Raw genomic sequence first — 24,684 nt, forward strand, 5'->3', positions numbered from 1 at the left:
ATAACCTCTGGGAGCACGGAGTCCTATTTATAAAAAGAGTTCCTTGTTAAAATAAAAATGCAATAAAATTGACAAAAAAAACAAAAAAACACTCGCCAGTAAAATGTTTGTTAGTGCGGATTTACCGAAACACTCCCAATTTTCATGCCACGATGGCGAAAACACGCACGCACGCACGCACGCACGCACGGAAGCAAGCAAACACATTATTCTACAAATAAGCTTGATCAGAGTACAGGATCAGTGGTGCCGTGGACGGGCCTTTACAGGTTTATTTCGAATCTCGGACTATTGACACAATTGGGTTCACCTAGAGTTCCTGTATATGCTCCCGTAGGGAGCCTATACAGGAACTCTAGGTTCACCGTTTCTCTCGCCAAATTTTCTTCGGGACAACGGGTCGTAATTTTGGGCGAGACAGACACCACCGTTCTAGTTTTCAGTAGGGTCGTTTTGGAGGAAGGAAGAAGCAACACTCGTTAAGTTTTGTGGCCGGAGAATTAGTATTACCGATGGGAAGGGCGCGATATCTAATCTAGCCGAAGAAACATTGAACCCGGGCGTTGTAATGCGCGCAATGATAAGTTCCAAATGTCATTGGAACTTTTTGCTCTAAATTGGATATTTCAAAGGTTCATTAATTGATCTTAATTATTTGTATTCTCTATATGCACTTGAGCCAACACTGCCAGGATTCAAGATGGCTGAAATGCCGTTGCTACTGTGGAACGTGGCTCCGAGTCCCGCTCCACGACGTGAGGCCAATTGGACGCGTGCCTGGCTTCGTTGTTCCGCTGGCGACTGATCGAATAAGATCTCGGGTAGCAGCAGGATGTCGGTTGCTCGTGTTCGCTCGATTGTTTTCGAGTGAGACGTCTTTCTAGGTCGGTTCGACGCTCTCTCTTCTCGGGGATTGTTTTCCCTCGGATTACCGGATGCGCTTCCGAATGCAGCCATTCGGTGGCGTAGAAAAAAAAAAAAAAGAAAAAAGAGAAAAAGATCTTTTTTGTTTTGGCATGTCGTTTCTGGGGGTATCGTGAGCCTGTCGAGATTCGGTTTGGCCAGGTACGATGTTTTTTAACCTTTAAACGTGAAGTTCCACAACAATTCGATCGAAGTTTGACTTTTATACGCACGCGCGCGAAAACTGAACTCGAGCTTACGCCTCCTCGCGGAGAAAAAGTGAAACATTTTATCGTGTATATTGCGACATTACATTCCCAACTTTCTGGGACATCAACGCTTCTGCGCTTGCGATAGCATTAGAATTTCTATTCAACAACAGTAATGTTTCCCGGGAATATTTGAGATGAAGGTGATGAAATATCAATACGTGTAGTTTTGATTCCACGGCTCCTACAATTTTTTTTTTTTTGCATTGAATCCTATGGGCCTCATTCACAAAATTGGCAATATCTGATTTTTTTGACAAAAGATCCTAATACTCCCGAGGGCCGTTGTTGCCTAGGTATCATTAAACGTAAATCAATTAGAATTTTTATATTTTCTTGAAAACCTTTAATTGCAAAGAATGTTCGAGATAATCAGCCATGATAACATAATAAAAGCGTACAAAAATGTGACGTCAATTTTCACGCTAAATTTAGACGAGAAACTAAATTTGCCCTTAGGTCACGTGACATTGGGTCACGTGACATCGATTTCCCCGCTAAATATAGCGGGCGAGACTGTATTTGTGTGTAGGTCACACGGAGTTAATTTGGTTGGTTAGAGAGAGAGATCCGACCGTTGCGCCCCTGGCGGCTAAGTTGAGAACTAGAGCCACGAGGACAACAACAACAGGAATGATTTGTTTGTTTCTGAATTTCAGTCGGAAAATGAAGCCCGTTTTCGACGTTTTCGGTAACTAGCGCCATTCAGCTCCATGCATTTGGGAGCTTCGTGGGCCGCCATTTTCAATTATTAAAAAATTGTGGTTGTTCAAAATTGTGCTTATTCAAAATTGTGTTGTTGTTTTTGGTGGGGAAGGGGGGGGGGGGGGCACCCAAAAAACACAATTTTGAATAAGCACAATTCGGTGATGCGTTGTTTATTCTGTAACTTTGTATTGGGAGACATCCTCTATATTATAAACGCCTGAAATACGCCCATGACTAGCACACCACTGAAACTGGCACTATAACTTGTCTCATCCTATGATGAACTAAAAATCAAAGCCACAGGCCGCCAGGTCCAATCACATTATACGTTAAACTATGACATGCTTAACATTGATTAGGGGGTGGACGAGGAATGCTCCGAATTAAAGAGCGCTGCATCATTTCTTCGACACTGCGAAGAGCCTGTATGTTGTGGCTTTATTTGCGATGTAATATTGGTGAGTCACTCGGTGCTATTCAATTCGAACCACTGTCCGCCCAACCCCATTAGACGCGGGCACCGACACGTGCATTGAAGCCACGCAATTTCTAAGTGGCTCGTGATTGGATCTGGTGGTCCGCAGCTTTTGCCTGTAGTCCATTGTAGGGTGAGGCGAAGTTATGGAGCGGATTTTGAGGCCGTTGCTTCATGCAGAAACTCAGTCTGCGTACGCGCCCTGATCATCAAAAGAAAAGAAAACTTACTTACAATCATGAGTAATCTTTCCTGTTAAAATCGCGGCTAAACATTGTGACACGACCCCTCCTCTTCTGAAATATATATATATATATATATATATATATATATATATATATATATATATATATATATATATATATATATATATTTCAGAAGAGGAGGGGTCGTGTCACAATGTTTAGCCGCGATTATATATATATATATATATATATATATATATATATATATATATATATATATATATATATATATATATATATATATATATATATAATGAGGGGTTTGGTCACCACGCGTAATTGTTAATTTTTATTTTCTAAAACGCTTAGAAAAGAGGGGCTTGTTCGCGATGTTCGGTCACGTTTCAGTAATTGTAATTCTTTTTTTTTCTTTCTCTTTTTTTTTTTTTTTTTGATGATTAGGGCGTGTAGGTTGAGTTTGCGCCTTAGAAAGTACATCGAAATCGGCTTTAGTTCTTTAAGCACTGCAAAAGAGCTTCGGCCCAGAAGAAATTGTGGCAGTACTTTGGTCGTACTTGATCAACTAGAGCTTTGAGTGCCTGTTAAACTGACATTTTATTTACGTTTAGGTGTTTCTCTACTTGATAAATGCTATATCGAGGTTACTGCAGAAACGTGGCATTCCGAAGTTTTTAAGCGGTTAAAAAAACTTCAAAAGGAAGCGCGCACGAAATTGCAATGCGTTTCCTGTGTCATGGTTATCGTCCTGGAAGGAGCAGATGTGCTGAAACGTCGTTGGCCGTGCCTTTTTCTCGTTGTAATGCTAATTGTGCGCCACACCTCTTTCCACACAGTCTTGCCTCCCGTACTCCTCCATCCTTTTTAATATAATCTTTTATGTTGAATATAGTGGCGGCATCTGTTGGCGGCGCGACGCAGGTGCTCCAGGTACGGAGAACAACCATTCAACCGGTTTGTTTCGGTTTTGTGTTGCGCGCTGTGGTCCCGCACGCGCGCGTTTGACGTGGCGCCACCTGGAATCGGTTGTGAAAAGTAAAACTTCCGTAGTGCGTGCCCGTTCCACGAGATGGCGCGGCTATACTTTGTATTTCTCCCGTGGTTTGCCTGTTCGTGGCCAGATGGCGCCACACGTCGTGTTCGTTTCCTATTTTTGAGCAGACGCCTTTGGCGGAATGGTGTATCGTCGGCGCAACTCCGATTAAAACATGACGTTATAAATCTTAGAACATGTTTTTTTTTTTTTTTTCGAGCTTGTCTAAACGTTTGCGTTCCTTTGTGCGAGCTTTTAACGATGTTTGACTCGTTTCAATATGTTCATGTTTAGATCAAGCACTCATCTTCTTATGCTCATGTGAATGGACGAGGTTATATTATTTCTTTTATAAATTTTAGTTTTGATGTTTCAGTTGTCTCCTTGAAATGAACTGCTGAAAAAAGTAGATAAAAAATAAGCAGAGAGTGCAATATTCTAGAAAAGCTTTTAATGTAATTTTTGAAAACTCTGTTCAATCATCACGTTCACTCTTTAGTTTTTTGTGAGCGGAAAAATCTCCGCATGATCCAGTTTTGCACTGGAACATTGAGCATAAAATGGTATGTGCTTCACATACTGTTAGGGTAACTGAATATAAAAACAATTCGTGGAGATTAACGTAATTGAGCTTTGAGGTATTGTAGCGTTATAAAGCGCCCGTTCTATAATACGTGCGTTGCCTTACTTTGAAAAATATATGAGTATACTTTTTCACTGCAATCTTTCTGAGCACTTTATCGTTCCCGCCTAACGTACTTACTGAAAAATAATTAACGTAATATAAATTGCACAGAAAAAAAAGTACTTCCTTTTTTTTCTGTATAATCTGTGTAATTATATGAACGAGTAATTACTTAATTCTCGTTCATGTAGTTCAATAACTAAGAACTTTCGTGATGTTATTGATACCAGCCGCAGCCAAGCACTTCCGCACTTTCAAACGTGCTTGTCTTTTGATCAGTGTTCAATTTTCAGTTTTGCCAGCAGAACTACATTGACCACAACCGTTCGGTATCCAAGCGGTCGCTCCGTCGCCGACGTCTAGATTGGTTTAGTTTCTTTTACGACAGATGGCGCCACCTTCCGCTCGACCGTTTGCCTTTGATGGGGTATTTTTGGCCATTCCTGCTGCCGTAGTGGTTTACAAGTTCAGCTTTTAGAAAATGTCGAAATAAATACAGTAGCCTGGGTGGGGCTCTTCTTGCATAATTCATACGTTCATTCTTATGGGAAACGACACTTGGAAACTAACATTACCGGGTTCGAACAATTTTCGCAATCTGGTTTACGAACAGGTTTGTGCGAAAAGACCCTTTGTTTATAAAAAGCCGTGGTATGGTATCAACGCTCGCCTCCTGGGCAAAAAAAAAAGAAGAAGAGAGAATATATGTGCAGAGCACTTTTGAGCATTGTTACAAGTCCGTAGAATTAATATTTAAATAAACTAGCGGGTGAGCAAGCTGGTTACACTCTCTTTCAGCCTTTCTTGACAGGCGGCGAAAGCTATGGTACTCGCAAGCCGACTGAGGGAAGCACGTGACAGCTTTCGAGGGAGAGAGAGAACGTTGTTTGAACGTTTTGATTGGCCAGCAGGAGTCGTAACGATCACAGTGGGCCGACTTACCTGCTCGGAGGAGGGGGGATGGATGGATGGATGGAGGGTGGGTGAAGGTGGAAAGGGTAGTAGCAGTGGTTTACGCCACTATCCATAGATGGCGTCACTATTGCATCCCCGCCTTTTAGGGATGTGCGAATAGTGGTTCGAATCGAATAGCGCTGCGTCATTCATAGCCTTGACAATGCAAGGGCAATCCAAGACGGTCGGTTCTTTCAGCAGTGCAGAAGCTAGGGATGACGCTTCGCTATTCGATTCGATGCACTATTCGCACACCCCTACCGCCTTTGAGTTCATAATGCGTTTATTGGCCATAATGTGTGTGTGTGTGTGTGGGGGGGGGGGGGGGAGGAGAGGGATGCCCTCTCCGAAGATCATCTTTTGTCGTTTTCTAAGTTGATTATTTTCCATAAAGGTTGAGTAGTAGTAGTAGTGAATACGTTTATCAAAAAGAAAGGTGATTATGTCGTTGCCTCTTTGTTGATACTAGGAATGGACCGAATCTGCCAAACTTCAGAATCGGCAAAGTTCGGCACATGCCGAACTTCTGAAGGAAAGTTCGACAAAGATCCGGCAAACAGTGCGCGCACGCGCGAGGACGCGACGGGGCCATGGATTGCAAATGGACGCCGTGCGGTCGTGCCGTTACCATCGTACAGTGGTACAACCAGCGGTTACGGCGAGGTGTGGAGTAGGCAACACGGTACCTGTGCGTGCGTTTGTGAGCCTTTGCGAGTGTGGTTCTCTTCATTATGTTCTGCCTCAAGAACAGAGTGATGTAACGAGCTAGTTCAAACATTGACAATTTCTTTAAAGGACTCCTCGCAATTATAATAATCCTGTTTTCGGCTCACAAGTAGTTTGTGCCAAAACAAAACAAGATGGGCTTTCTAATTAACGTTATTTCGCAGTTTTCGTGAAAAAAAAAAAAAAGAAAAAAAAAACAACTTAATATTAACGTTAAGTCTGGTAACAATGTACGTTTGCCGAATCTTTACAAAGTTCGGCAAAGGTCGGCTTTGCCGAATCCCAAGGTTTGGTTGCCGAATTTTCGATTCGGCAAAAAATTCGGCCCATCACTAGTTGATACCATCTGGCAGTAAGGTTGGGAATGGGCCTTACTCCGCGACTCTGCTTTGATCATCCCCGTGGTCAATTTCCTCAAAGTGACGTAGCAAAAGGCGCATGTTTGCACCTGAACGCTTCCTTGTACGTACAGCAAGGTTCGACACGTACCCGCGTTAGCCTAATTGAATATAGCGATCAGCGAAGCCAATGGGTGTTATAAAACTGAAATACTAGTCTCAATACTTGTTCTCTAGGGTTAAAAAAAAAAAAAAAAAAAAAAAAAAAAAGCCATGCGCGGAGTGAGTTGACACAGCGTTCATTGTATACGTCGATCTGCGTCCACTCGACTTGGCCGTTGCCGCGTTTTTGCTCGCTCTCCGTGCCAGCCGAAGTCGTAATTGTTTCGTGATTCGCCGTGTCTGATATGTAGCGACGAGAAGGAAAGGGTACTGCTTACTGCATCGCGCCTAAATGTGGAGCAATCCACGACGACGAGAGCAATGGCGGTGCGGAAATGATAGCAGACGACAGATGCACAATCCGGCGAAACCGGAACCGAAACTGCCCGTTGACAGTCTCTCTGCTCCCAGAGTGCACTTGAACCGCAATGGGGCGCTGCTATTTTGCACGTTGCCCATTGAACCCGAGCCCGACGCCAGGCGTCCTTCGATTGACTGGGTACGAGGTGCAGCCTAAGGGTGACCACGCTGCACTTGAGTCCCGTCTGCGCTGGATCCCACTGTGACGACGTCAAAGTGAAAGGCCGTCGAGGCCGATTGATCCAGTGAAGCTCTACAAGTGCGTTGTTTTCGCTTTGCGGGATGAACGCCATCGGCGGCAAAAACAGAATCACCACTGTTGTCACTTAATAAAAGGCTCACGTGTGCTTCCTACAGGCATCGACGATCTTTGCGGTTCTGACGGTGCGGGTGTTTACGTCAAAACATGGCATAGTAGCACCATCATTAACTAAAACGCGCCACGCGCCTATTCTTTCATTTTTTCATAAACTCTTTTGTGTATGCATAGGTTGTCACTATACCTGCGTAAAAAGGCGACGCACAGAATAGAGTAACTATAGTCGTGACCCGTCCCTGGAAAGTCGTGATGCAAAAACGGGAGACACCTTGTCGTATCTTGGTTAGGTAAAACCTTGTAGTGACGTCGCGGGAGACAGCCATGCGGAGCACAGATTCGTCTGCTTCTTGCAGAAGAGTGGCGATGACGTCAAAATGCCGTCGAGCTCTTATCGGCTGATTGAAAAAAAAAAAAAATAGTGGGTGGACCTCAAGGCATCTGGAATGGAGGTCTACCCACTATCCTTTCAACCAGAACCAATCATATCTTGGCGTCATACTGACGTCGCCGCAAGAAGCAGACGACTTGCTCTCCATATAGCACTTACCAGTCCACTTGCTCTAGGAGCCATTATTAGGGAACAGGGGGCCACTTTGCACCGCCTTCGAGGCTCTTGTTTTTGCGAACAGCGCCGCAGCACTCATCGAAACACACACACACACACACACACACACACACACACACACACACACACACACACACACACACACACACACACACACACACACACACACACACACATTTACACAAAAGCATGCGGAGACGCAGACATACGCACGCACACACACAGACGCATGGACAGAGGCAAACAGGCAATACAGGCGCACGTACACACAAACACGCACGCACGCACATTTGCACACACACGCGCACGACATCCGTACGTATACAGACATGCATAGAAAAGCAGACACACAGAACGAAGGAAAAAAAAAAAAGAAAGACAAAAACTAACATGTAGAGAGAGCGACGGTAAAACCGACATCCCCTGCGACTTGCCCACCTCTGATAGAAAGGTGTTCTTACGACACTCTCGGCTAAGTAATGCTTCAGATAGGGGAATGTGTACACGCTTTCTTCGTTCTCTCTTTTTTATTTATTTTTATTTTTTCTTGATTGGAGAAACAGGCAGTTATCTGACTGTAGAGCTTTCGGTCGGAACTTTTGCACTCGAGAGTGCCGTCTTCTTCCCGAGACAAGCCCCGGATAGGAGCCTACGTTTGTTTGGGAAAGCGTCGCGTGTGTTGTGTATGTCTGTGTGCACTCTGGGGCAGGTCAAGAAAAGTTGACCGCGCGCGATAACACTCGAGAACCGCGCCAGGCCAAAGCCAGACCCGTAGCCTGCAGCCCCCCTGCAGCCTTGCGGGCTTCTTGTTGTTGTTCGCGATCTCCTTTGTTATCTGTCTCCTGGGGTCGTCTGCTCGGAGAGGTCACGCGCTGAGGAGCCGAAAGGTATATCCGAGAAAACGAAGAAGAGATAAACGAAAATCGCCTCCCTCGCTTATAGACATTCCGTCAAATGCAGCGGCGGTGCCGTGGGCCCGTTTCTCTCAGCCTCGGCACGCGACCATGTAATGATTCCATCGAGCATATGCAGAAAGCGGCGCTGATACTTGATGCACGAACCGCGATCGTTCACAAGCGTGTTTTTGCATCTCTCTACGTGCGATATCAGAGCGTCTTACGCACGAAGTGTGCTGCAGTTCGCGCTTTTAGCGTCCTCTCAAAATTATAAGAACGTTTTTTTTTTTTTCTCGTAGCCTTTATGTGCTCGATATTTTCTTTCGCAAGTTTATATCCACCGATGAAATTCTGCCACCTTAGCTTCCGGGAGCGACGCGAGAGAGCCCAATGACTCACAACCGAAACGTGACTAAAAAGACTTAGATGTTTTTTTTTTCTCCTCTCGCCGCCAGAGACGCTGGTCAAACTTGAACGCTACGGGCCTATAGCACTTGATTGGGTTTTTAACCAGCAGTAGTCCCTATCAGAATATATAGATCCTTTTCGAACCCCCTTGAAGCGGCGGGACGAAGTGCATGATGTGAATCCGAGTCCTTGTTGAAACCGTGACGTCACTTTCTCCGCTAAATTTAGTGAAGGAATTCGTGTAACGTGACGGCGTGTTGGTCTTTTCTTTTTCGCACGTGTGTTAAGGTATTGATTTCATCTGTGAGCGAGCAACCCGTGTTTCAAGAATGTCGTTCATGGCGTTCAACTGACATGCGTCCCCCCGGGGGGAGGCAGCGAAACGTGAATCGGGGATTGGATCTGACACGCCCGCCGAAACTAGCGGACAGAGTTCATGTGACGTCATCTTCGTGACCTGGTCATCACGCGACTCCACGTTGCACCAGTTACGTGATCACGTTACCTGACGTCACATCACGTGGTCACGTGACCTAGATATTGACACCAACCCCGTGATCGTTGTGGAAAAACTCCGAATAAACAGCAGCTCGAAATAAATCTCTGCATATTGCGACTCACGGCTCTTAGTCCTTGGGATCTTAATATGCGTTATTTGTCTGCTCTCCCTACGCTGTTTATTTATGTTTTTTTTTTTTTTTTTTTTTTTTTGCGCGCTATGTGCGCTTGGTTTTGATTTTTGTGCTCGTTGGACGGACATGTGGACTATTTAAATCGAACACGGAGATGCGAGCCAGCGAACCGCGCTTCGAGGATCTCGTGTCATGCCAGTTATGCGTCCCGCTGGTCGACGAAACGTGAGTCCGGGATTGGACGCGGCTTAGCTGCGCTGTTCTCTTTTTTTTTTTTTAAGGGGGAAAAAAAAAGGGGGGGGGGGGGGGAAGCTGTGCTCCTGGTTAGGCAAATGAGGCTTGGTTCAACGTTTTCGCTTTTTCGTTTGTGTTTTGTTGCTCGTATGCAAATTTGTGGTCAAAAACCGCTTGGGCACGCTGGGAAAAGACGGTCGGTCTGCGGAGGGGGGAGCAATGCCGAAACAAACCGTACTTTTTTTTTTTTATCGTTTTAGGGGGACTTGAGATTTCGTTGGTTTGTCTTTGGTCTCGGAAACGACGGAGCTGGACGGTAATTTTGAACTTAGCGGTCTCAAAATGACCGGGGAAAGCGCACGATAAGGGGACGATGTGATTATTCTATCCGTTGGCTTTACGGCCTAACAAACGATCGCCGTTTGCTTGAAATGCGTTAGCGGTTATTGCCCCGGTGCATGCAGCCAGCCGTCTTTCGTTGAAACGGTCATGGTTTGGACTGGACTGGCATTTGTGGAAGGGTGGAATGATTCCGGAACCATAACAACTCCGGAGTGGCAACTCCGCAGCACTGGCCCCGTATATACGTCGCGCAAAACAAACCGAGTAATTCTGCGGAGGCGCCTCAACCATGCTGGAAGCATGTTTGGTTCATCTATGCTTGGTTTGCAGACAATCTTGGTGGGACCAGTGTGACACGAAGAACATGCCTCGGACAGTGTTTGCAGGCTGTCTTTCTGTATGAGGAATTAGAAGCGTGACGACCGTGGCTTTAGGCCTCTCTGGTAATTCCTAAATTATCAGCACCATAAAGCCAGAGATGATTTGGGGTCGTTTAGGGAGGGGGCGTACACGAAACACGCGGTTTCTGTATTCGCAGCGATGTACCCGAGCGCCTGCTCCGTTGCCATAACATTGGGGGGTCATAATTTGAGGGTCTTAGCAGATCGTTACGATCGGTGGCAATCAGTTCATCGACGCGCGACGTTTCATCGACACGCGACGTTTCATCGACACGCGATGTTTCATCCGCAGATTGTTTCATCTCACTGCAAATCGTTCCATCAACAGCTCAGATTATTTTTTTTTTCGGTAATGAGCTGGATTAGATTGGGCGTAAACGGGGCGGCCGGATTTGTTAACACGGACCCAGTGATACACGCGCTACGAAATGTCCGTACAACGTGCAATTCGCGTAACGAGTGTCGTTGAAACGTTCGGTGTCGGCGAAACGTCCGTCCACGAAACCTGTATCCGTGAAAAAGCTGTCCACGAAACGTAATTCCAGGAAACGAGTTTCGACGAAACAATAGGGAGGGACCCGACAGGTGTCGGAACGATCTGCTAAAACTCTCCGACAAAACGGTTGACGGGTACAGTTTCGGGGTGGTGTGTGCATGCCAACTCTTGACCACGATCCACTAACTGGTTAGTCATCTGGGTACTGGTGGCCTCTATGAGTCGGACAGGTACTTCTTCTCTGCATCTTTCCTTCTTTTGGCAGAAAAAGAGGGAGGGTAGGAGGATGGCTACTGCGACCTTCCGCTTATCCAGAGCCGGGAAAGGGAAAGAGGGCTAAAGTCGTGTTTCTGCTTCGAAATTGCCGCGTTCGGGCCGTCTGAGCGAGCGGCAATTTTTCCTGAGTATAGTTCCTTTTTTTTTCCTTCTGTTCTTTCTTTTTTTGGTGCGAGAAGTCCGTTTTGTCCAAATTACAAGGCACGGAAGCCGACTCAGCCGCCTTTTAAACAACCCCATTTCCGTATGCTGTAAAGGAGAGGGAAAGACAGAGAGAGAGAGAGGGGGGAGGGAGGGGATCTCGTGATTATTTTTTGGGGGCGGGTCCGAAAGTGGGGTCCGTTTCTGTTGTGGCACCCGGGAGAGGTTCCAGTTAAAAGATGGCTAACTTTGGGGGGTCTGATCATATTCCAATTTCACCACGTCGGCTTCACGCCGTCTCCGAAAAAGGTGCCCGCTGTTGTAATTGCGATGTTCCGGCGATGGGTATTGTTGAAGCTCGCGCTCCGCGGGTATTGCTGCCCCACAGTGCACAGGTGCTCGGTTGAGAAGCGCACTCAACGGTACTAACCCGAGGCAATCTTGCAAAAACATGCTATATAAAAAAAAAAAAAAAAAAAAAAAAAAAATTGTGAAATTGAAGAAAGAATATTTGCATATAGGAAGCATATTTATAAATTCCCTCCATTAAGTTAACTGCGACATTTTTTTGGGGGGTTTTATACACCAACTCATGTTTACAAACAAACCGGAGCGCCCCTAGCGGACGCCACCGGCGTCGCGCATGCGCGGTGGATGGTGGGCAAGAAGCCCGCCGTCGCCCATAAACAAACCATTGAATTGCGTTGTTGTCGGCGTCGGTGGGAGTCCCCGTGTTCTTTTTCGCGTTGGAATTGTTGATGCTACGTCCTCCTAACAATGTCTGACTACTTGAGCGGCTTCAGCAAAACTAACGAGGCAAAACTTTGCGTGAATAATGTGACGTGCGGCGATTCATTTCACGTGGACGCCGTAGAAGGGGCGCTAAAGCCAGACTCGCACGATGGGATTCTGCTCGCTGTTCTCAGACACGACGTTGCTCGAACTGCAAAAGCGTGGACCGTAGCTGAGATGGTGGACGTCGATACTGAAAACCGCAAGTAGAATCGGGCATTACAAGTCGGTGATGGCCACTGGTAACAATAATGATAAACATCTTCGTGTATCTGTTTCCACTTAGCCTACTTACCCCAACCAACCTTCAAAAGTGTTTTGAGGCCTGCACTTAGTTCTTATCGCAATTACCGGGTCAACATTTGGTTTCCGGGCCGCTGTCGTTTGAACGAGCTGGCGACAAAAAGCAGCCAAGTTTGAAAGAGCAGACGACAGTTCGAACGCATGCGTAATGGGGTACGGGCAAGAAGCACTGCCGTCCCGCGTCAACAAACCACTCGAATGTCACGTTGTCGGCGTCTGTGTGAGTCTGCCTACTCTTTTTCGCGTTGGAATTGTCGATTCTACGTCCTCATCGCAATGTCTTACCACTTTAATCGCTTAAGCGAAATTATCAAGGCTCGTTACGCCGCTAAACTTTCCCTAAATAATTTGACGTGCGGCGATTCATTCGCATGAACGCCGCAGAATGGACGCCAAAACCATGATGAGATTCTTCCAGCTATTTTCGGTAGCGACGTCGCTCGTGTTGCAAAAGTGTAGAAGGTAGTGGCGATGATCGACGTCGATACTGAAAATCGGAAGGGGGAACAGACCAAGCGTAACAAGTCGGTGATGACCACCGGTACCAATGATCAACACCTTGTATCTACTTTTTACACCGAGCCTACTTAAGTCTTTTGAGGTCTGCAATTACTTCTTATTGCAATCACCGGGTCAAAGTTTGGTCTACGGGCCGCTTTTGTTTGAACGAGTAGACGACAAAAAGCAGACGTTTGAAAGAGCAGACGAAAGTTCGAACGATCAGGCGGCCGTGTGAATTTGAAGACGCACTGAACCCGTGGGTGGTTCGGACAACTTGGCGGTTTTTTCTCGTTTATGTTGGAACAAAGCAAATACATCTGGCGACCACAAAGTGTTGCCCGCGCACGCAATTGTAGTTCGACAGCGTCTGGTTTGCCCTTTTCACGGCTACTATCCACGTTCTCGGAAGAACGGAGGGGGCAAAAACACATGAAAACTGATCTTCAAACCTTTCCAGACTCTCTTGGTACAACCCCCTCGCAGCATTTTGACGAGAAAGCAGGTTTTTTGTCTCGTTACTTCCAAGGGAACACAGGAATGCATGTCTGGCACGGCGACTTCTGCCCACCGCCACAGACCGGAAGTGCGTCCGGCGCGCCACCACCGCGGCGTGACGTAGGAGAGTTGAGTTAGTGTATAGACTAGTTCCTGAATATGCATATTGAAACCTTGCACCTTTGCATTTAATTGCATTTTAATCATGACCTTAGATTGCGAGCTTCACCCTTGTTGGTGTTAGACTGGTGGCGGCTGATAAAAACCCGTTTGTTCTACTGACGCGGGTAGCTCAGTTGGTAGAGCGCTCCACTGGAAATGGAGAGGTACCGGGTTTGATACCCGGACCAGGCGGATTTTTTCGGTCGCGCAAAACTCACCTAGCTCTGTTTGGAGATTTTGTGTTTGTCCTTTGTCCCTCTTGTTCCCCTTCTCCAAGGATTAGTTTCGTCTAATAATTTAGAAAGTACTTCATTTTATATTTTATAAAACGGTTACCAATGTTCACACTATATAAAAGTGAAAATATGCGTTTTTAATGCCTTCGTTAGTTAGTAATATGAACCAGCGATGGCCAATGGACCCAACAAATATTGCACTTTTCCTCCACCAGGTGGAATCAACTAACTTTTTTTTTTTTTTTTTTTTTTTTTTTTTTTTAGTTTTTGCGCATGCGCACAATAATCTAACTCCGGTCGAACATTTGTCGAACATCACGTTGAAATTTCGAAAGTCGAGCTTGGTCGAACTCGAACCTGGGCAGGTTCGCGACATCTCTATTCGCAACTCCAGCGCGCCGCTCGCCCTCCCGCGGACGAACGGAGAACCAGAGGAGCGGGGACGGCAGCGGCGACGGCGGCGCGGAAACGGTGGCAGGGATTGTCGGCCTGATGCATGAAGCCGTTTTAACGAAAAAAGTGAGCGCGTTAAAATAGGAATTCTTGTGCTCCGCCTTGCAACAGCCTTGCACGAAGGACCGGGAGGTCTAATTTCATTAGGGGCTTTTCGTGTATCGCATACGCTGCGGATTTGTGGTCTTGTGCATGGCCGCCAGCCCAATCTGTGCTCAACGTGACGGAAAACGCTCCCGCTGATAATGAAGAACTCTATAGTACGGTCTACGAAAAGTCTATTCGTTGCCATAAGTAAAAGAAAGCTCGTCGCCCAACGGTATGTCGAACAATACAAATCGGGAATGCGTTCGCGTTTTAAGGCCGTTACAAGGAACATGACCATTTATTCCAAGCACTTTAAAAAGACAGAATGCCCGTACTTGTTTTCAGGTAATTACAGAGCAAATAAAGAAATGCTCGAAGCATTTAAAGCGCGTCTGTGTTAGCCAGCCGTTTGTGACGAGAGCTTAGAACGCGCAGTTTTAGCCAGAGGGACCGCAATGTTGCAAATAACACGGTACAACAAATGTGTGGTATATTAAAATATTTTTTTATAGAGCAATAAATAAATAAAATCCCTAAACACGCCGATTATTTTAATAGGCATGGCGTACGACATCCCTAAACTTCAGTTGGATGTACAGCGCACTGATCGACGTTCAACCGGCGCTACCAACTTTCACGAGCTGCTTAATAGCCGAGTTGTGCGACTTATTAAAATAGCTTAAGTAAGTGTAAATGACTGTAAAAAAAAAAAAAAGTAATCGGGGTTTTCTTGGCCATCCTGCAAAACCGCGGTGTTTTTTGTTCTGTTTTTCGGTACTCTTTGATGCGTACTTCAGCTGTTTAATATCTTATAATGCGCCGTCATCAAGCCTCTCGTAAAAGTTGGGGCCGTCAGTTTGACGTCAATGGGCTGCACGGCAAGCTGAAGTTTTGGAGTGTCGTATACGTGACAAGGAATGTAGGAACTACAACATTTTTTTTTTTAGAATTACGAGCACGGCAACGCTCCTTGCGCGCACTGAAAATTGTGCTTCAAAGGCGCAGCGCGAGCTTGCGGTTGTAATGTGTGGGGATTCCTCTGGTCTCCCTTCCCCGATGGCTGTGATAACGGCCGCGGGTCGGAACGCTCGGCCTTCTTCGCCGTGAGCTCCGACCTGTTCGTGAGGCGGAGGGCCGCCTGGTTTGGGGGGCTCTCCTCTCACTCTCTCCCGGGGGGACCTCTTCCGTCCCCCCGCTCGGATGCGAATCACTGCCGACAGGCGAGGAGGTTTCGCCTCTTGTTTTCCCGCTTTCGGGAAAGGGACTCGTCCCGGTGACCGCGAAAGAGATAGGACGTGCGTCGGCGACTTCTCCGACGCTTCCCCGGTCTTGGCTCTCCGAAACCCCGCGTCTGGCCAGGTAAGGACCTTTTCTTACCTTGCCGGCGCGGGGGGCATTTTGGATGGGGACATTGTAGTTCCTTTAGAGGAGTATGTTAATAAATGCTCTTGGGCTCTGTCCTTACTCTGGTACGTGTGTCTTCTCTTCCGCTATATTCGAGAGAGTGAGACAAGGTAGACGATCATTGGCACCGACGGAGGTAATTAATCGAACCGACCCGCGGTAATGTAGCCCTAAACGTCGTCTATATTACTGCGGAGATGTGGGGACCGCGCGCTACTAGGTTTGACGTCTCCTTTGAGATATCGCCGCTGTTGAGACAACCCTTTGGTTACTCTATCGGTACCTGTTGGTAGCTAGCAAAATCCCACATAACATTTTATGTGGGATGTTGCTACTAACACAGGTACCGATAGAGTAACCAAAGGGTTGTCTCAACAGCGGCGATATCTCAAAGGAGACGTCAAACCTAGTAGCGCGCGGTCCCCACATCTCCGCAGTAATATAGACGACGTTTAGGGCTACATTACCGCGGGTCGGTTCGATTAATTACCTCCGTCGGTGCCAATGATCGTCTACCTTGTCTCACTCTCTCGAATATAGCGGAAGAGAAGACACACGTACCAGAGTAAGGACAGAGCCCAAGAGCATTTATTAACATACTCCTCTAAAGGAACTACAATGTCCCCATCCAAAATGCCCCCCGCGCCGGCAAGGTAAGAAAAGGTCCTTACCTGGCCAGACGCGGGGTTTCGGAGAGCCAAGACCGGGGAAGCGTCGGAGAAGTCGCCGACGCACGTCCTATCTCTTTCGCGGTCACCGGGACGAGTCCCTTTCCCGAAAGCGGGAAAACAAGAGGCGAAACCTCCTCGCCTGTCGGCAGTGATTCGCATCCGAGCGGGGGGACGGAAGAGGTCCCCCCGGGAGAGAGTGAGAGGAGAGCCCCCCAAACCAGGCGGCCCTCCGCCTCACGAACAGGTCGGAGCTCACGGCGAAGAAGGCCGAGCGTTCCGACCCGCGGCCGTTATCACAGCCATCGGGGAAGGGAGACCAGAGGAATCCCCACATCCCCCCCTCCTTAAAACGGTAGGTGGGTCTCAAGAAATAATAAAGGAGGCCCACCTGCTCTCATAAAATAATATATCTCTCTGCGCAGCCCCAACAAATACACGCGACACCCAGCGCGCGTCTTCACAGTGTCCGCCGTCAACAGCTGGCCTGCAGGACCGAAGACCCGGAAAGTTCAAGTCCCCAAGCACTTGAGAGTCGCCGCCACAGCACGGCAGAGCATCACAGGCACCGCGCTGACGCCGCTGGACCCAGGTGTCGCAGTACGAGCTGGCCTGCAGTGGGGGGCAGCCAGGCCGTCGTGAAGGCGGCAGCACCAAAAAAGACCGACGACCGCCGCCCACCAGCGGAGACCAGCTGGGGAAGTCCCAGACACGCTGCCCGGGGGGTTCGGCGCCATCTCGGCCGCAGTGGGCTGGTGAAGGGGGGTGGACGACCTCGGAGCAGACCTGCGAAGTCGTTTTGCGCCAGCAGCCAACACGCCCAGAGCCGGCCGTAGACCTCCCGAAAGGGAAGAAAGGGCGCCGCCGCCTCCAAACGAGGGGACGCGCGCAACCGACGCTCGCCTGCCTCGGGCCACAAAGGCGGCAGACACGGGCAGGAGCAAACGACAAACAAAAACCACAAAAAAAGGTGGCCAGTTTGTCAACGGTGACAGGAACATGCCAGAGTGACCCGATTCGACACCGGAAGAAGCCATAAAAAGGGGGCCCGTCCGTTCGAAACGCGTCCACATACCATGCAAACTAATTGAGTTCGCTTAATGTGGGCACCGGGGAGAGAGCTTCTAGGAAACATGCCGAGTTCTCAATCCATTGCGCAGGCAGCTAACACAGAGGCTGCCTACAATACCCGGTTTTATAGTTACCGGAAGAGTCCGTTGACTATAAGTGGCCAAAAACAGATAACAGTCTGCAGCTGACCCGTCTTCTGAAGTCGAGGTAAACGGATACGGGGACTTCGAAGGGGCGGATAGAGAAAAACCGCCATGCATGCGCGTCTGCGAGCGGGGAAGATGCAAGTTCCCGCGCAAAATAGCCGCCATCTTGCTCCCCACGGAGGAAGACAAAAGGGGCCGCAGTTCACACGCTCAAACCTGCCAGCTACGCCAAATATTTGAGCTAGCTAGCTTACCGAGGCTAGAAAAACATGTCTTGCACTCGATACGGCTTGATCAAGGGCTCACAACGGTATGGACCCTTCTTTTGAGGCAAGGCCAGGTTTCAGAGCAACGTAACTGCTAAGAGTCTTAGAGTCACTCTTCCACCTGGATCACGCGAGTCTGACAGATATCGCCAAAGGGCGCTCTGGCTACATGGCGCCCGGGTTTCAGAGCAACATAACCTCCGAAAGTCTTAGAGTCACTCGTCCACCCAGATACTGTCACAGCGCGCCTCAGACCGCGTAGCGCCACCACCATGAACGCAAAACTAGTGTCGTTCTTGGAAAACAACAACAGGCTGCAGGAGTACGTTGGCATCAAGCAGAAACGAATCTTTCCCGAAGAAAACCCTCCGCGCCCACTGCAATACCAGCAGTGAATCCAGCGCGCGCGTCAACAGTATGCGAACTGCTTCTCGACGCCGACGGTTACGCGGCCCGGCTCCCGGAGCCCGTCAGTAGCAGTACCAGCTACTTATCGACGTTATTGGCAGGCGCACCGTCCGACTCTAACTGAGTGTCCGCGACTACTCAGAGTCAAAGAAAACGCGAATATTTACATTCCCAGACTGCACTGCTGATCCTTCGCTACTCTTTTCTGCAAAGCCTCGAGGACAAGTTGTTGGTGGCGCGCAAGGAACCCAAATACACACAGGTGAAGGGTTCGCCTCAAGCATGGAGAACAAAGGGTCTCCCGCAACAACGAATGTTGCTTGACGCACGCTAATTCAAAACAGGAACGCGCGTACGAATCACACTGCGCTCGCTCAAAGGAGTGGCACTGCGGGTTGCCGACTCGGCATTAATCGCTCAACCATAAGTGGCGAGATCAGGACGCTCATGGTACGGGGCGATCAAAGGCAAGGAATGCGGGCAAATAGGCCGGACAAAGGGACGGAGGCCAGGAGCCACGACCACGATAAAGGAAGCCGTGGCCCCACGTTGGGCGCCATTTTATGTGGGATGTTGCTACTAACACAGGTACCGATAGAGTAACCAAAGGGTTGTCTCAACAGCGGCGATATCTCAAAGGAGACGTCAAACCTAGTAGCGCGCGGTCCCCACATCTCCGCAGTAATATAGACGACGTTTAGGGCTACATTACCGCGGGTCGGTTCGATTAATTACCTCCGTCGGTGCCAATGATCGTCTACCTTGTCTCACTCTCTCGAATATAGCGGAAGAGAAGACACACGTACCAGAGTAAGGACAGAGCCCAAGAGCATTTATTAACATACTCCTCTAAAGGAACTACAATGTCCCCATCCAAAATGCCCCCCGCGCCGGCAAGGTAAGAAAAGGTCCTTACCTGGCCAGACGCGGGGTTTCGGAGAGCCAAGACCGGGGAAGCGTCGGAGAAGTCGCCGACGCACGTCCTATCTCTTTCGCGGTCACCGGGACGAGTCCCTTTCCCGAAAGCGGGAAAACAAGAGGCGAAACCTCCTCGCCTGTCGGCAGTGATTCGCATCCGAGCGGGGGGACGGAAGAGGTCCCCCCGGGAGAGAGTGAGAGGAGAGCCCCCCAAACCAGGCGGCCCTCCGCCTCACGAACAGGTCGGAGCTCACGGCGAAGAAGGCCGAGCGTTCCGACCCGCGGCCGTTATCACAGCCATCGGGGAAGGGAGACCAGAGGAATCCCCACAAATGCTACACCGCACGGTAGCCTGCGGTAATAAAATTTTTATTAATAACCATAAAGCAGTTTGATTACGTGTTGCAATACACTAAAAGCGAGACGGTGAGCAGCGATTTGAGAGGCTGTGACGCGAAGACACCAATACTGTGTATTGCTGCTCCTCCGAAGCTTGACGGTCACCGTTCGCGGCTCTCCTTTTAGAGCACTAATATCCAGGCAAAGCGCAAACATATCTTCATCACCGCCAAAAATATTCTGTCACAAACAGTAACCTGGCCGGTGCCTAAAACGCACTCGCTCACCACAAAGCTTCGCCCTTTGAGGTTTCTGCAACTTCTAAATAACACCATAATCGTTTCCCTAACGTGCATCGCCATCTCCGTCACCTGTAATATGATCCCTCCCTAACTGCTTCGCATTTGTAGACAAATAAATAATTTTTAGCGCACTGAACAGCGTCAGCGAGCAGGCGCACGGGTTATCCTGGAGAATATATCCCCGTCTCTTCCGCCATCTTGGAACTACCGCCCCGCCACCTATAGGGCGTTGGAGTTGCGATATCCTAACAGAGTACCGCGTAATCGAATAGCCCCCGCGATCTGTTGTGTTTGGTTGTTCGCATGACCGTGGCGGTGGACGCATGAGCTTCGCGGAACGGGACACCACCGCGTGATGCCGGCATCTCGCGGTGTCTGTCTCGAGCGCCGATGCTCTCTCTCTCTCTCTCTCTGTGCGTTTGACGTAGGCGTTGCGAATACCGGAACGTGACCTGCAGTCCGAACTGGAGCCCCGTGACTGCGTTGTTAGGAGGCGGCAATCTGCAGCTCCCGTTACGGCATCGTCGGCGTGAACGCGAATCGGTCCCTTGTCTCACGACCTTCCTCTTGATCTCTACCGCTGGACCAACTGGCCGACCATTTAGACGCAACAACCAAACGTTTCCGCGCCACCAGACGCCCGCTGGGACTGATCAACTTCCAGCCGTCGAAACATACACAAGAAAAACAGGGTTATTTCCGTCCGCGAAAACTACGCATTGCAGAAAGCTGCAATTCCGTGTGAATCTGACACATTTTGCTTTCTTTGGTTTTTATACTCTTTACTGTTTAGTGCTCTAATCAGTTACTCAGAGGACACGGACAAGCGCTTGACCATGTCCCCTTGAAAATTAACGCAAATAACATTGGTTCCCGTCGTGCTCTTTCGCTCCGTGTTCGTTCGCTCGTTATGTCTACTTTCCCTCTTACACGAAAGGGAAAGAGTCTCCTCGCACGTTTCCAATGGCGTGCCGCTATTGACGCGTGTTGACGCGCTCTCACTCCTCTTAATAATAATAATAATATTATTGTTATAATTTTTTGTGTCAGTCTTGTTTGTGCTTACAAGTTTCCTGAGCGTCACGCACGGAGTAGCCCAACTATTACTTTACTCAGTAACTTAAATGTTCTGAAAGTCATATAGCTTTGGGAATGCGAACCCAGCACGGGCCTTCCTTGCTCGTGTTTGTCTGACCGCATGACGTCATGATGCCCAGTGACGCCATGTGACGTGACGTCACCGTGTAATGTCAAGTGACACGCACCACAGCCACAATTTCGCGATAAATATCTCGCGGGAAGATGTCTCCGCTGAATTCCGATAGGAAGTGCCGCTCATTAGACGCCCCATCAACAGCTACCTGTCTGTCCGCTGCATTTCATGTACAAGCTCCAGGCGATCTTTAATGCGAAGACATTAATTGTCCCATGGGGGCAGCACGCGCCGCGCCGAGCTTCGCACTCCCCCGGCGCCGCACTGAGCTTCGCATTCCCGCCGCTGCCTCACCGAGCGGCGCAGCAGTCACCAGCGAGCCAGGGCGGCCTGCACGGCACACCGCCGCACTCCCTGTCGGCGCTGCGGCTGCTTTTGCTCCTCTCGGCGCCGAGAGTGTTTTCGCATTCACAACTCATAAGTACTTTGGTGTCCTCGTTTTTTTTTTTTGTTTTTTTTTTTGTTTATTTCATACAATTGTGCTGCGCAGTATAAACGTTCTGCTAAGCCGCGGTCGCAGCAGCTGGTACATCCCAAGCAGCACGACGTTGTTGCTACAATGTTGTAAAAAGGTTACTTAATAATATTTGAATAAATCTGAGCTGGACACTGTTTCTTAAATGTTGTGACGTTTCATGCTTTATTAATTTTTATAGACATTATTTGCCACAACGGAACATTACCACAATATTAATTAACAATAATTTCTGAAATGTCATATTTTTTTACATTTCGGCAATATTGTCACGAATGAAGGTAGTTGTTGCAATGTTGTGCGGGCAATTTGTTTTCTATAACATGTTCTAATATTTGGTCGAAGTTATCTAAGCAATGCTTTGGTCGGATAATTCCCTAGCATTTCCAGAATGTTGTGTGACCGATGATTTTCATGACATTATGATCTAATATTTTATCAATGTTATGTACGCAATGTTGTTGATCGGACTAGTTCCTAATTTTTCGCAATATTATATGTGAGCAATGTTTTTCTAACATTACGATGCAATATTTTAATAATGTCATCGAGAAAATGTTTTTGGTAAGATTGTTCTCCAACATTTCCACTATGTTATATGACAAGTGTTTTTCACAACATAAGGACCTAATATGTTATCATTGTTATTTGGGCAGTGTTTCTAGTCGGATTCTTTCCTAGCATTTCCACAATGTTGTGTCACCATTTTTTCCCCATAATTTGCTACAATGTTTTTACGATTACCAATCTACTAATGTTGTAGTTTCATTTCCTCAGTGAGCCATTAAAAAAAAATCTCTACCTATTTTCTGTACACCAAATCACTGTTTAAAGTCAAACGTGAGTTCACGCCACGATCAATCGTGTGGTATGGAACGTGATTATATAGACGCTTTACACACGCGCCAAATTACAGGCGCCATTGCTGACCTTCTCTTGTCTTACCGAGATGCCGAGTAACTGAAACGGTAGTTGACGATCCTCTACAAAGGCCGATGCTTCAGAAAAAGGACACAGTTGAATCTAATATGGCAATAACTAGGCCTACTATGGTAATGATGAAGTGAAATAAACGGAATAAGAGGAAACTAAAACTGAAGGTCAGTTATGGCGGCGTCCATGCACAGCTGCTGCAAAGCGTCTATACGCATTTGAGCATTTGACCGCAGCGCCCTCTTGTCTATAAACGTTGAGCCAATGCAGGCAAAGTTTAACGCGATTAGATACGCATTTGACCGCAGCGCCCTCTCCTGTATAGACGTTGAACGGCTACATGCAACGTTTCATCCATGACAAAAACCCCAGCTCTTGAGTTACTACCACATCTCAGAGCCCCCTACTCGTCCCGCAGTCGTGGCCGAGTGGTTAAGGCGATGGACTAGAAATCCATTGGGGTCTCCCCGCACAGGTTCGAATCCTGTCGACTGCGCAAACATTTTTTCTTTTCTTTTTTGAAGAAGACAGATGCGATGGCAGTCGATGTGAGCACGGATCCAGACGAGGCTAAACCCTAAAGAACTTCGCCCCTAAAAAAAAAAAAAAAAAAAAAAAAGAAAGGAAAAAAAATTTGCGGAGACGATAAGGGAATTATTTGCGGACAATATCGGCGGACGTGGGCTTCAAACACGTCCGTTTTCAGACGGTTTTCGTAGTCTTGTCAAGGTTACTAAAAAACGTAATCGGTTACTATTACAATTACTCTTGGTTAACAGGTATTCAATTAGATTACTTAATTACTCGAGCAGAAAGATAATTGGCCCTCACCCTAAAAAGTAACCCTTACTGTTTTTCGATTAACTAAAAAAAAAAAACTAAAAAAAAAAAAAAAAAATTCGCGTTGTGTGTATGTTTATTAGCGCCGAGATGTTTCGGTGGCGCCCTCGTTCGGTTACCCTTCGTGACGTCATTACCTTGTGAACAACAAATTCGATGGTGTTTGTAATGGGCATGGTGGAAGCCTGAAATCATAGCGCTCTCAAAGCAACACTGCCAACAACGTCAAAATCAGGCACGTAGCCAGGGAGGAGGCCCATGGAGAATGCCCCCCCGAAATCGTCCGTTTTGCTGGGACCTCCTCTCCCCTCTCCCCCTCATACAGCATTTTGTCATGGGCGCCCCCCCCCCCCCCCCCCCCCCCCCCCCCGAAACTAAATTCTGGTTACGTGCCTGGTCAAAATTGAAGTTCGTATACATTCCTCTTATTTCCGTCGATGAGACATCCTTTGCTGACGTCATAGTCAGCATTCGGCCAATTGTGGTGGGCTGACCACAGCGACGCTTTCGTTTGCTCACGTCGCCAATACAGCCTAGAGGCGACGAGTCTCCCAGCTGTAGATGAGCAATGTAGCCAGTGCAGTACGACTGCTAGCCTGGGGTCTTTAACGTGCACCACGCAGTAGTGATAGACGACAGCACGCCGGTACGGGAGGCACTCACTTGATCGAATGACGTTTTAGCGAACGCCCACGTTTCACCGAATGACACTTTAGCGAATAGTCGGACGCCGCGGAGCGGCGTTTTCGGGTGGGCCAAATGGGTTCACATTTTTGGAATGAGCCGCCGCAGACTGTCGCCGCGAAGCGGCGTTTTCGGGTGGGCCAAATGGGTTCGCATTTTTGTAATGAGCCGCCGCAGACTGTCGCCGCGAAGCGGCGTAAAACGCAGCGCATGGATTAACGCGCGCCCCCATTGTTCGCGAAAACGTCGATTCGCTCAAATGTCGCTGTTCACTAAAACGTTATTCGCTCATGTGATATGGACCCCGCCGGTACGATGCTCATCCGGATCGAAACGGACAGGGGTGGGGATAATAATAATAATAATTGGGTTGTGTGTGTGTTTATACAGCCTAGAACTTGGTCTGCCTCAGAGGGGCGACGAGTCTCCCAGCTGTAGATGAGAAATTTAGCCAGTGCGGTA

General features: G+C 48.0%; 1 non-coding gene across 1 annotated transcript; it reads left to right on the top strand.

Annotated features, from left to right (window-relative positions):
* Positions 1–23,112: 23,112 nt before the first annotated feature.
* Positions 23,113–23,194, top strand: Trnas-aga. Its single transcript has one exon. It is a non-coding gene; the product is annotated as a tRNA-Ser (tRNA).
* Positions 23,195–24,684: the final 1,490 nt, after the last annotated feature.

This window comes from Ixodes scapularis, unplaced genomic scaffold, assembly GCF_016920785.2.
Source record: "Ixodes scapularis isolate PalLabHiFi unplaced genomic scaffold, ASM1692078v2 PGA_scaffold11__112_contigs__length_91849675, whole genome shotgun sequence".
In the NCBI taxonomy this organism is placed as follows: Eukaryota; Metazoa; Arthropoda; class Arachnida; order Ixodida; family Ixodidae; genus Ixodes; species Ixodes scapularis.